Raw genomic sequence first — 12040 nt, 5'->3', positions numbered from 1 at the left:
GAATATCATCACAATAGCAGGCTTATTGGAGGAGAAATAAAATGATGATTCCAATGATGGACCACATAGAAGTGCATCATAGTTTTCGGCTTCATGCAAAGGATCACCATGGTGGGTGTGATTTGAATTGTTCGGAGAGTCAAGGAGCAAAATAATGGTAGAGAATTTGGAGATATCTTAGAGGTAGCAGATGGGCTCAAAGCCTATATCAAGCCCTCTCCATTGGAAAGTGCTCTAGAAGAGCTTTCCAGTGATATGCGAAAGTCCATAAATGGGTTCTTGGTTCAAAAGTTATGGCTTGCTAATGATCATGGACTTGAAGTCCTAAGAAGGCTCGAATATCAAACATCCATCATATCAGATATCAGAGGATTGACACATCATCATATCAGTGCAATGACAATTAGAGGTCAGAAAATCGACACATTGGAAGTAAGTGAATGAGAGCATCGACGAATAGAGGTGAGTGTATCAGCTCATCAAGAGATCAGAAAATCAGAGCATCATGCATATCAACGATCACAACATCAAAGTATCAAGAATATCTGCACATCGCATATTGGAAGTTGAGAGACATGAGAGATCGGTGATTACAACATTGGAGCTTGGAGGTTATTAGCACATCAAAGCATCAGGCATATTGGTGATCGAAGAATGAGAACTTTTAAACATGAAAACCTTTTAAAAGTTGTGACATGGATAAAGAATCGATAGTGCTAAAAAATGGTTGGGAACGTCGACAAAGGATTATCAAAGGATTTCATCGCAAAACAAAAGGTGGGCGTGTCCTCCTCTCTCTCTTGTAGTAGGACACATGACCGCGTGTTATTGGCTTTGATAAAGACACATGGAAGCATATCGTTTGCTCTGATAAGGACACATGACAGCATGTCAATGACTCTGATAAGGTACAATGGTAACTAACATCAACATGACGTTGCAGTACAGTAGGACATGTGGTAGGCATGTTCAACCATATTGGGTGGTCTAATGGGCCATAATCAGGTGACACATGTCACCTATAAGGAGTTTCCACAAGCCAGTGATGACATCATATTGGAAGTTGGCGATAAGAGGATTAAAGTTGTTAGAACTCTATAAGAGATCAAGTGTTGAAAAACTCTGATATAGAGAGCTTCCAATATGGGATAGCACCACGGTTGAAAAGGCTCAAAGAATCAAAGCCATGGAGCTAGGGCCGAGCACTAAGATCAATGGGCTATATCGGAAGTGGGAATATCACAAATCGAAAGTTAAATCCATGATTTGAAACTTCCAATCAGACGGGCTACGATATTTGGTTAGCGTATGTTCAAGAAGAACTTAAAGAACTAGGGGTGTTTAGCAAATAACAAAGCAAAAATACCCCCTGATTAGATAAAAAGCGCTCTAGCACCACAAGGCTAAGCGACAGGTCATGCCTCCCGGTCCTATGGTGGGAAATGCAAGAAGGGATAAGTGGAAGGAGATCATCATATTAGAAGTCAGAAATTAGAAGGTTAGGATACTACACCACAGTGAAGATTGCAACATGGAATTGCTCCAATAAGGTAGTACAGGGATTTAAACAACATATGGGTCATAAATTGTGAGATTGTATGCGGCAATAGAGGATTTGGTGTCAGGATTAATGGTGATTGTCAAATATTGTTGGGTCAAGGCAACAAGGACCATGATCTTCTGTGAAAGAGTTTTGCGTCTACCTTGAGGTGAGACAAGTTATTCCTATGGTATGATGCACATATCATTGAATTAAGTGCATGAATGGGTCAGCTACCATAGAAAAAATAAAGATTGGCAAAGTTGGTTCATGGAGTCATATGGATCAGCAGAAAACTCTGAGACAAGGAAATAAGGACAATAGTCCATAGAGAAGCCATGTCGAATTACAACCAAGTTGTGTGAAACCATGAATAAGCATGGAGAGCCTCAGTGACAGGGGTGTTGTTCAAAGAGACAATTGTGCCTGGTTGGAGTGTGCAGGTGGACTGAGAATTCATTCTTAGTATGGAGAAACAGTCAGGTGCCAATTCTCTGGGTTAATTCAGTGGTAGAGACTAAGTCACACATGATTGCAGGATGGAAGAGACATGTCGAGGTACAATCAAGTATTGTGACTGCAAGATAGAATGGCAACATAAATAGGGGGGCAGGAGAGGAACAAAAGCATCGAGCTCAAATGAACAATGGGGGGAAAGGAAACATAGTTTCCAGAGACCTATGTCAAAAATCTATGAGCGTGTGCATTGTTGTGTAAGGATGAGTGAGATCCTGTTCTACAAAGAGAGTCCAAGGGTGCCTATTTAGAGGTAAGAGACCCCAAGAGCTGTGCTGTTGTGGGAAAGGCAAAAGTTTCTTATGTGGTTTGTGTTAGGCAGAAGTTGCTTGTGCACTTTGTGAGTGATGTCAAAGTTACTTGTGCTATGTGAGCAAGGCCGTAGTTTCCTATGCTATATGAGAAAGGCCGAAGGTCCTTATGCCGGTTAAAAAAGGTTGAGAGTTGTGTTTGTGTTATGGAGAGAAAAAGGCTGAGAGTTGAATGACTGTTGATGAAGATTGGAGAATAGAGTTGCATGGACTATCATGAGTGATTGTTGTTGAGGAGATCATTGTGTTGCTACAGAGTGAGAAAAGAGAGCAAAGAAAAAAGGTTTTATCAGGCATAATGGCTACCAAATCATAGACAACATTCAGTTCTTATTTGAGTGTGGATTGGTGCCTACATACAGAAGTTGGTTCTTCCATCCCTAGTGGGTGCTTGAGAAATCTTGTGGGTTGGTGCCTCATGCAAGTTAGCTTGAAAAAAACCAAGGAGCTGCAAGTTTGTGCTAGCAAACAATCTGTGAGGTTGGTGCCTCACATGGTGCTTTTGGGAAGTTGGATAGGTGCCTGCAAAAAGAGGGAGTTCGTGCTTCCTACTAGTTGGTGCTAGCAAACAATCAAAGGGAGTTGGTGCTTCCTATTAGTGGGTGCTCACAAAACAGATTGATGTAATATAGTAGGTACTGCTATTTACATCAATATCAACAAAAAGCTTTGGTGGATTTTTTCCTGAAAGGGTTTCCACGTAAAAACCTTGTGTCTCATGTGTATGATGCTCATGGTGTCTATGCTTGTATGTTGATTTCATGTTGCTGCCATATTACATATGGTTTTTGATTATATGGATAGGTGAAAGATTGAATAAGACAAGTAAATAGGCATAAAAGTTTAAAATTAGCCTTAATACCGATTCTCCCTTGCCCCTCTTAGTATTATCATCGTTTCCAACAATTGGTATTAGAGCCAAGTTCCTTCAGTAATAACTTAATTTCTAGAAGGTAGATCAATGGGAAACAATGGTTAATAAAGTTTGGCTAACATTAGGAAAAGTTCTATTTTTAAATGAATGAGACCATGAGCTCGATTATGAAACCTAGGGGGTTTTAGTGTTAGAATATTTACTGTCGTTGAATGTTGACATGTGGTGCTTTGTAATACATAGGCAAAAGAATTAGCTGAATGTAAAATCCAAGGAGATCCTAATGAGAGCATGGCTATATAAGCCAGATGTAGATAAAGTGAGGCATTGTGAGTCAACAAAGGAAGTTCTAAACATATTGAAATGTTTATAGTTGAGATAGCTATGTCGCTCAAGAAAAGGCTGAGAAGCCCTACTGCTCCAGCAATGAACTAGAACATGGAGAAGCTGATGCTCATCACACTCATGTTGACGATGAAGATGTCTCAGAGGAGAGACCATGTTGCTCAGAAGGTATGCTATTTCTTTGGGATAAATTGATCCAAGTCTAGGTGTGAAGAAGGACCTTACTAAGACCTTTTAATTTTGTGATGTGTTAAAATTTATTTTTAAAAGAACATAAAGGAATACATTTGCATGCGGAAAAAGAAGAGGAACATAATAGCCATTAGCACATGAAAATCATAAGTCGTTAATAACGGAGTTAATCTAGGAGGGACTACGTCTCCGAGGCCCAGTCAAGGTGGTGTAGGTCGCTGCATTATGTGTTGTCAATAGAGATGATGTACACAGGAGATGATGTCTCGATCATACAAGGAAGAATTCCCTCACACAGGAGTGACTCTAAGAGATATTCCACAACTAGAACTCTTAATCAAAACTCCTATCAGTATGACACAAAACATGCATGGTGCGCATCCCACCAACATGGCACAAAAGGGATGTCAAAGCAAAACACATGCACAACGACAATAAGAGTATCCTAGCAACATACGACAAGGGATCTCAAAGAATAAAGTACATCATATGAAGGTTCCTCATAACATGAAGCGAGGAATCATGACGACATGAAAATAAAGAAGATCCTACATCAATATCAATCTAGGATCTACAGCATAATGTAAAAGAAGAAATATATGAATAAATCATATACCTCACACAAACCACGGGCCATCTGAAGATATGAATGAAGAAGTGGATAAAATGATCCACAATGAACATCTGTTCACATCATCAATGCACAAGCACAGTCCGCTCCCAATCTATGACGGCCTCACTATGAATGGTCATATGAAGAAGTGTTGCTCTGAAGAAACTATCAAAGTGTTGAAGCTTGTTGAAACACTAATCTCACAACATCAATATGCAAGAAGAACAAGCAATCAAAGAAGTATTAATCAACGGATGAAATGATCACAAGAATCAATCAAAGAGGCATTGATCCAAGATCAAGAAGAATTGATCACAAGAAGAAGAATCGATCACAAGAAGAAGAATTGATCTCAAAGAGAATAATCAATCAATAGGAATAGAACTGATCATAAAGATAAGAATCACTCGGGTGTTCTCGTTCTATAGATCTTGGGATATCTGGTGTTTTGCAGTGCTCTGGCTTATGTCACTATAGCTCTGGATCTACCTTAATTTCAAGTGTTTCACCTCTATGGCTATCTGTGCTATAGATTAAATGGCTATGTGGCCTTCTAGGGCTCAAGCACTGTGCTAGCTTCAAGCTCTCTCTGGCACGCAGGCTCTTCGACTTCTTCCTCGTAGCCTATCCACGCAGCCTCTTGGGCTTGCCACCATACTACTCTCGCCCGCTGCTTACACAGTCTTTCACCTTCCTTGGCTCTCTACATCCATGCTTTGGGAACCATTAGTAGGCTTTTGTGCTCTCTAGCATAGGCTCTCCTCCTTTGGCACGTTGCGCTTAGCTCTCTATTACCCATCGTATTTTGTAACACGTTTTGGGATAAGGCCACATCTAAATTGGAGGTATGTTGGCTTAGAATGGAAGCCATTTGCATAGAAGCCTTGACGTGCAACAAACCTATGAAATTAGGCCTTTTTATTGTTTTAAAATGATTAGGAAAAGATCCTAAAAACAATGAAAAACAATGAAAAATCTAAAAGTTCGGATTTCAAATTTTATCAAAATTGACTTATAAATTTATCGGGTATGGGATATAACACAAGCCAAGACCGCAAGGTGCTGATCATCGATCACCGATGTCGCCGATTAGATCTGGACCGTTGATCTGTTTCCAGATCCGATGGCTGAGATTAAATCGCATATCGCTTTGACATCGGCCGCCAATATCCTAATTAAATCTTGGCCATTGATCAGTTTCTGGATCCGACGACAGAGATTGCATCGCTATATCACTATCGCCATGGTCCGGGGTCCTTCGCCAATACATTGGCATGTGCTGACGTCGATCACCAACGCCGATTTCTGATGCCGATTGTCGAAGCCGATCACCGATATTATCATTGATCGCATATTTTAAGCCTCTTACATCGTCGATTGCCTGCCCCCCACTCCGATATCGGAGATCACTGATCAGGGGTTGTAAAGGCCTGCCTTAACTCTACCTTTGGATTCCTTTCGATGCGATTTGCCTCTTCAAGGTTAAAGTCCAATTTTTATGGAAAAACCTTCTTTTCTCAAAGGAGCTAAGGCAACTATTTTCACGATAAATTTTTCATCTAGACTCAGATTGACGAACCGTTTGCACCTCCACGATCAGAAAGATGAGATCTTCGATCTGGTCCTAGTTCGAAGTCATTCCAACGACTTTTGGTTTTGAGATTTCATGCCATGGTGTCTGAAGATCCACTTAGATCAATCCTCCCCGCTAAGGAGCTTTTGGTCCTCCAAAAGCATAAAAAGAAATCTACATCTTACTCTATACCCTGTCTACATCACAAATGTCCTGAATAGGTCTCGCTTCCATCTCCTTCACCTTTATTCTTCGGACCCTTAAGTGACGATCCGACACCTGCTACTTCTGCAACCTGTAGTACATTGTTTGCAAATTACATGCTCTGAATGACATGACCAACTAAAGATTCAAATGTCCCATACTTTCCACGATTTTATAACACATACTCAGTGGAAAAGTTTACAACACGATGGACGTAATACTCCAGTTATCACAACAAGGCCAACTCATCATGGTTGCTTCAAAAAGTGATGGAAAATTCATCATCATTACAATACATGATTTACATTCATAAGGCCAAACACTATTGTGTGGAAAATTGATGGAAACATAACAACACTTTCAAAGTTTTAACATGCAACTCAAAACATGACTCAAAACATGACCATAAATCATTGCTGCTAACTACGTGATGGAAACACATCATCATGTTTACATTTTAAAATGCAACAAATTATTTACAAAAGACTGATCATGAAACAAAAACATGTTGAGAAACCACCTCTCACTTATCAATGTGAATGGATTACCTCCTTGAGGTGGTTTTGCTTGTCGCACAACTGCTTCACCTGATTCATGCACCAACAATTTGTCTTTAAGGCACTGCTCTAGGTGGAGCTTCCAGAAAGTGGCTCTTTGATGGCCATTTTTGTCGCAATGATTGCAGTATGTTTTCTTCCTCCATACCTGCTTTCGAGAGGGTTTTTCATACCTCATATTTTTTAGTGCTGCCATCCTTTTCCAACACTTAGAAAAGGTATGGTTAGGTAAACCACAAAAGTACATGTTTTTCGATGCCTTAATCTTCGTTCATTATTAACAACATGATTAAAATGAAAATTCGAAGATCAAAAGTTATTATACCTTCCTTTGTTATTTTTGATGTCAGTATGGCGATGAGAGCTTGCCTCAGCTCTCTCCCTGCAATGGAAACTACCATGCAATGATGGGGATGTCTTCCCATCATTCTCTTTCCTCGACGAAGTCTTGGACAAATCTGACACCTTTGAGCTCTCTCCTTTCCTGACATACCCAAGTCCTGCCTGACGAGGTAATTCCACTACTTGGATGGGATTGACAATGCCTTGGCCATTAATGCCCAAGCCTTTTCCTTCATATCCCATTCTCTTCAGCAATTTGGAGCCAATTCCTGTGGTATGATTTTCAAGCATAGTGAAATCATCATCAGGATATATACATGAAGATAGAGAACTACTTTTTACCTCAAATGAGTCTCGCTACAACTTTTCCAAGGCCTCATCCTTTACTTGCAGTTGTAGTAGCAAACTCTGCTTTTCTTCCTTCTCTTCATTTAGGCACATCTTCAATTCATCATTCTCTATTTGAATATTATATCTGTCTTGCTTCAGTTCCTCCATGGCCTCTTCTGTGGCTTTCAACTGAAGTTGTAAGCGCTCTTTTTCCTCTGTTTCTTTCTATAGAGTTTCATACATGATTTCCACATTCTTGGAAATGTCGAGCATGGTTTCATACATTACTCTTTCATCCTCTATCATTGCACATTCCATTGTTCACGCTGCAATTCACATCAACATTAAAACCTACTCTGATACCACTTGATCTAGGTCCAGGTGTGAAGAAGGACCTTACCAAGACCTTTTAATTTCATGATGTGTTAAAATTTATTTTTAAAAGAACATAAAGGAATACATTTACATGCGGAAAAAGAAGAGGAACATAATAGTCATTAGTGCATGAATAACATAAGCCATTGTTAATGGAGTTCATCCAGGAGGGACTACGTCTCCAGGGCCCAGTCAAGGTGGTGTAAGCTACTACATTATGTGTTGTCAATAAAGATGATGTACACAGGAGATGATGTCTCAATAATACAAGGAAGAATTCCCTCACACAAGAGTGGCTCTAAGAGATATTCCACAACTAGAACTCTCAATCAAAACTCCTATCAGTATGACACAAAACATGCATGGTGCGCATCCCGCCAACATGGCACAAAAGGGATGTCAAAGAAAAACACATGCACAACGACAACAAGAGTATCCCAGCAACATACAACAAGGGATCTCAAAGCATAAAGTACATCATATGAAGATTCCTCATAACATGAAGCAAGGAATCATGACAACATGAAAATAAAGAAGATCCTACATCAATATCAATCTAGGATCTACAGCATAATGTAAAAGAAGAAATATATGAATAAATCATATACCTCACACCAACCACGGGCCATCTGAAGATATGAATGAAGAAGTGGATAAAATGATCCACAGTGAACATCTGTTCACATCATCAATGCGCAGGCACAGTCCGCTCCCAATCTGTCATGGTCTCACTATGAATGGCCATATGAAGAAGCGTTGCTCTGAAGCAACTGTCAAAGTGTTGAAGCTTGCTGAAACATTGATCTCACAGCATCAATATGCAAGAAGAATAAGCGATCAAAGAAGAATCGATCAAAGAAGCATTAATCAACAGATGAAACGATCACAAGAATCAATCAAAGAGGCATTGATCCAAGATCAAGAAGAATCGATCACAAGAAGAAGAATCGATCTCAAAGAGAATAATCGATCAACAAGAACAGAACCAATCATAAAGAGAAGAATCACTCAGGTCTTCTCATTCTGTAGCTCTCGGGCTATCTGGTGTTTTGCAGTGCTCTATATTATGTCACTGCAGCTCTATATCTATCTGAATTTCAAGCACTGTGACTCTATGGCTATCTGCGCTATAGATTAAAAAACTCTGTGGCTTTCGGGGGTTCAAGTGCTACGCTAGCTTCAAGCTCTCCCTAGCACGCAGGCTCTCCGGCTTCTTCCTCGCAGCCTATCCACGCAGCCTCTCGGGCTTGCCATCATACTGCTCTCACCCACTATTTACACAGTCTTTCACCTTCCCTGGCTCTCTACATCCATGCTCTAGGCACCATTAGAAGGCTTTTGTGCTCTCTAGCACAAGCTCTCCTCCTCTAGCACGCCGCGCTCAGCTCTCTGTTACCCATTGTGTTTTATAACACATTTTGGGATAAGGCCGCATCTTAATCGGAGGACTGTTGGCTAAGAATGGAAGTCGTTTGCATAGAAGAATCGGCGTGCAACAAACCTCTGAAATTAGGCCTTTTTATCGTTTTAAAACAATTAGAAAAAAATCCAAAAAACACCGAAAAGCAGCCAAAAATACGAAAGTTTGGATTTCAAATTTTATCAAATCAGACTTTTAAATTTATCGGGTCTAGGATATATCACAAGTTGGTATCGCAAGGCGCTGATCGCCGATCACCGATGTCGCTGATTAGATCTAGACCGTTGATCGATTTCTGCATCAAATAGCTGAGATTAAATCGCATATTGTTATGGCATTGTCTGCCAATCTCCCGATTAAATCCTGGTCGTTGATCAGTTTCTGGATCCGACGACTAAGATTGCGTCGCTATATCACTATCGCTGCAACCTAGGGTCCTTTGCTGATACATTAGCATATGCTGACGCCAATTGTCGACGCTGATTTTCGATGTCGATCATTGATATTATTGTTGATGGCATATTTTGAACCTCTGACATCGCCAATTGCTTGCCCCCGACTCCGATATCGGAGATCGCTGATCGGGGGTTGTAAAGGCCCGCTTTAAGTCTGCCTTTGGACTCCTTCCAATGCAATTTTCCTCTTAAGGATTAAAGTCTAATTTTTTTGGAAAAACCTCCTTTTTTCAAAGGAAGTAAGGCAACACTTTTCACGATAACTTTTTCATCCAGACTCGGATTGACGAATCATTCACACCTCCACGATCAGGAAGATGAGCTCTTTGATCTGGTTCTGGTTCGAATTCATTCCATAGACTTTGATTTTTGAGCATTCATGCCATGGTGTCTGAAGATCCACCTGGATCATAAATGTAAAGAAATAGGTCATTCATTATCTAGATGTTCATGTGATTCACTTGAAGATAGAGAGAACCATGCATCTAGTAGCTTTAATGAAGATAAACCCATTTAGTAACAATAACAAATAAGGGATACTCTGAAGGAGAAGACAGGACATCCCATGGAGAGAATAAGGGTATCAATAAAAGTGATGAAGAAGGGACAACCCTTAGAATTGTGGAAGACTCCATGAACATAGAGATGGGCTTAGATATCTACGATAACTTAGCTATCACTTTTGATGGTGAGGAAAAATATCGAGATGAAAGGATATTTTTTAGAAAGAAGTTGATCTATGCCCTAAAGGAGGTCAAGGATCTCTCATAGGAAAATCTCGAGCAAGAGGAGCAACGGAAAATTTATGAGCTTGAGAATGGAAGGTTGAGAAAAACATTAGTTGAACTAAATTCTCAACAAGAAGAGGCTAGGAGACTGATTGGGATGTCAGCCAATCAGTTGAGTGAAAATGAAGTTTGTTGTGGGAGACAAAAAATTGACATAGTATCATTGAGACGTGACTTAGACAAGTCAAAGATAGAGTTGTCTCAATATCAAAAGCTTGAGGGAAGCACAAAGGCCTTGGAGGAGATTCTTTTTTAGAAAAGATCCCTCCTCATCAAGGTTAGTTTGAATTTCATGGAAAAATCAAGATCTAATATTGTGAAGGTTGAAGGGTCAACTTCTCATGTAAATGGAGATCGATATTCAAACAAAAACAAAGAAAGAAAGGTTGTTGGATAGCACGAGCAACAATGAAATTGCCGGCAACAAAAGAAGAAATGATATAAGTAGAAGGCTAAGAAGCAACAATAGGAATTGCAACAGAAGACGACAAGGAAGCTACAAGAAAGAGTGCATGGAAGTAATGAAAATTGTCATAGAAGACACATAAACAACAAAAAGAGGGCCCTTCCTTCTCAATGACAGAGCCCTCAGAGAAAAGGTAGCCCCTGTCAACAAAAGCCTTTTTATGGGTTTTGTTTTTCTTGCAATAATTTTAGACGTAAATCCATAGACTATAGATGGCATGCTAGGAAATAAGGTGTGTTGGGTAGCAGTAACCTAGGAATGCACAAAAATTCTAGGAAAAGGCATGTTGGCCATGATAGGAGTTTTGAAAATGGTGTTGTCAAAAGAAGTAACTCCTCTACCTCATTCATAGGCCAAATATAATGCTACAATTATGGAAAAAATTGGGCACAATAAAGCTGGTTGCAGGAATGAGAAGAGAAAGATGAAAATAGGAGGGAGAAATAAGAAGAATGAACCTCTTACCCATGTGAGGGACCCCTCTATAAGATAGAAAGGATCCAAGTGGATTTGGGTGAAGAAAGAGGAGTTGAAAGAGAATTTTTCTCTATCGATGAGTAGCCAAAAAGAAGACTAAACAGGGGAAAATAAGAATCTAGAGAGCAATGCTTCTGTCAGGACTCGACCACTAAATGTCTTAAGGAAGAAGGAGGATGATCTTCTCAAGAGCAGTAGATCCTCTATTTCTCTTTAGTGAAGGAAGAGAATTGCCCCAAGGGAGGCTACATAAGTTATATTCATGAAGCCAAAAATAATCAATAGAAAGGAGCATCTCATTAATGAAGGTATGGTTGTGTTTACTTGTTGCTTACAAGAATGAATTGGCTTATTTTGAATGTATCAACATTGGAAAGGAGTGAAACCATCATGAGGAGTACACAACAATATCTTATGTTGTGGGAAGAATATGGGTTGCGATGTAATTGTGGAATGATAGGAATCTCACAGTCAATTCAGGTCCAGAGGATCAATCCACACATAGAGGCAAGAAAGTTGTTGCAAGAGATCAAGGAGAATTGGCTCAAGTGGAGCTGCTTTGATAAGAAGTAGAAGAAAACAATGGGAAACCTCACAAAAGGGAGAATGTTGAGAAAATGAAAGGTTTACATATATGGTGAAATACCTTTATTTCATTTAAG

This window comes from Pinus tabuliformis, chromosome 5_1 (genome assembly GCF_031772625.1).
Source record: "Pinus tabuliformis cultivar Carrire ecotype Pingquan chromosome 5_1, CPIR1, whole genome shotgun sequence".
NCBI classification, from domain to species: Eukaryota; Viridiplantae; Streptophyta; class Pinopsida; order Pinales; family Pinaceae; genus Pinus; species Pinus tabuliformis.
Note: the sequence above shows the minus strand (reverse complement) of the source record.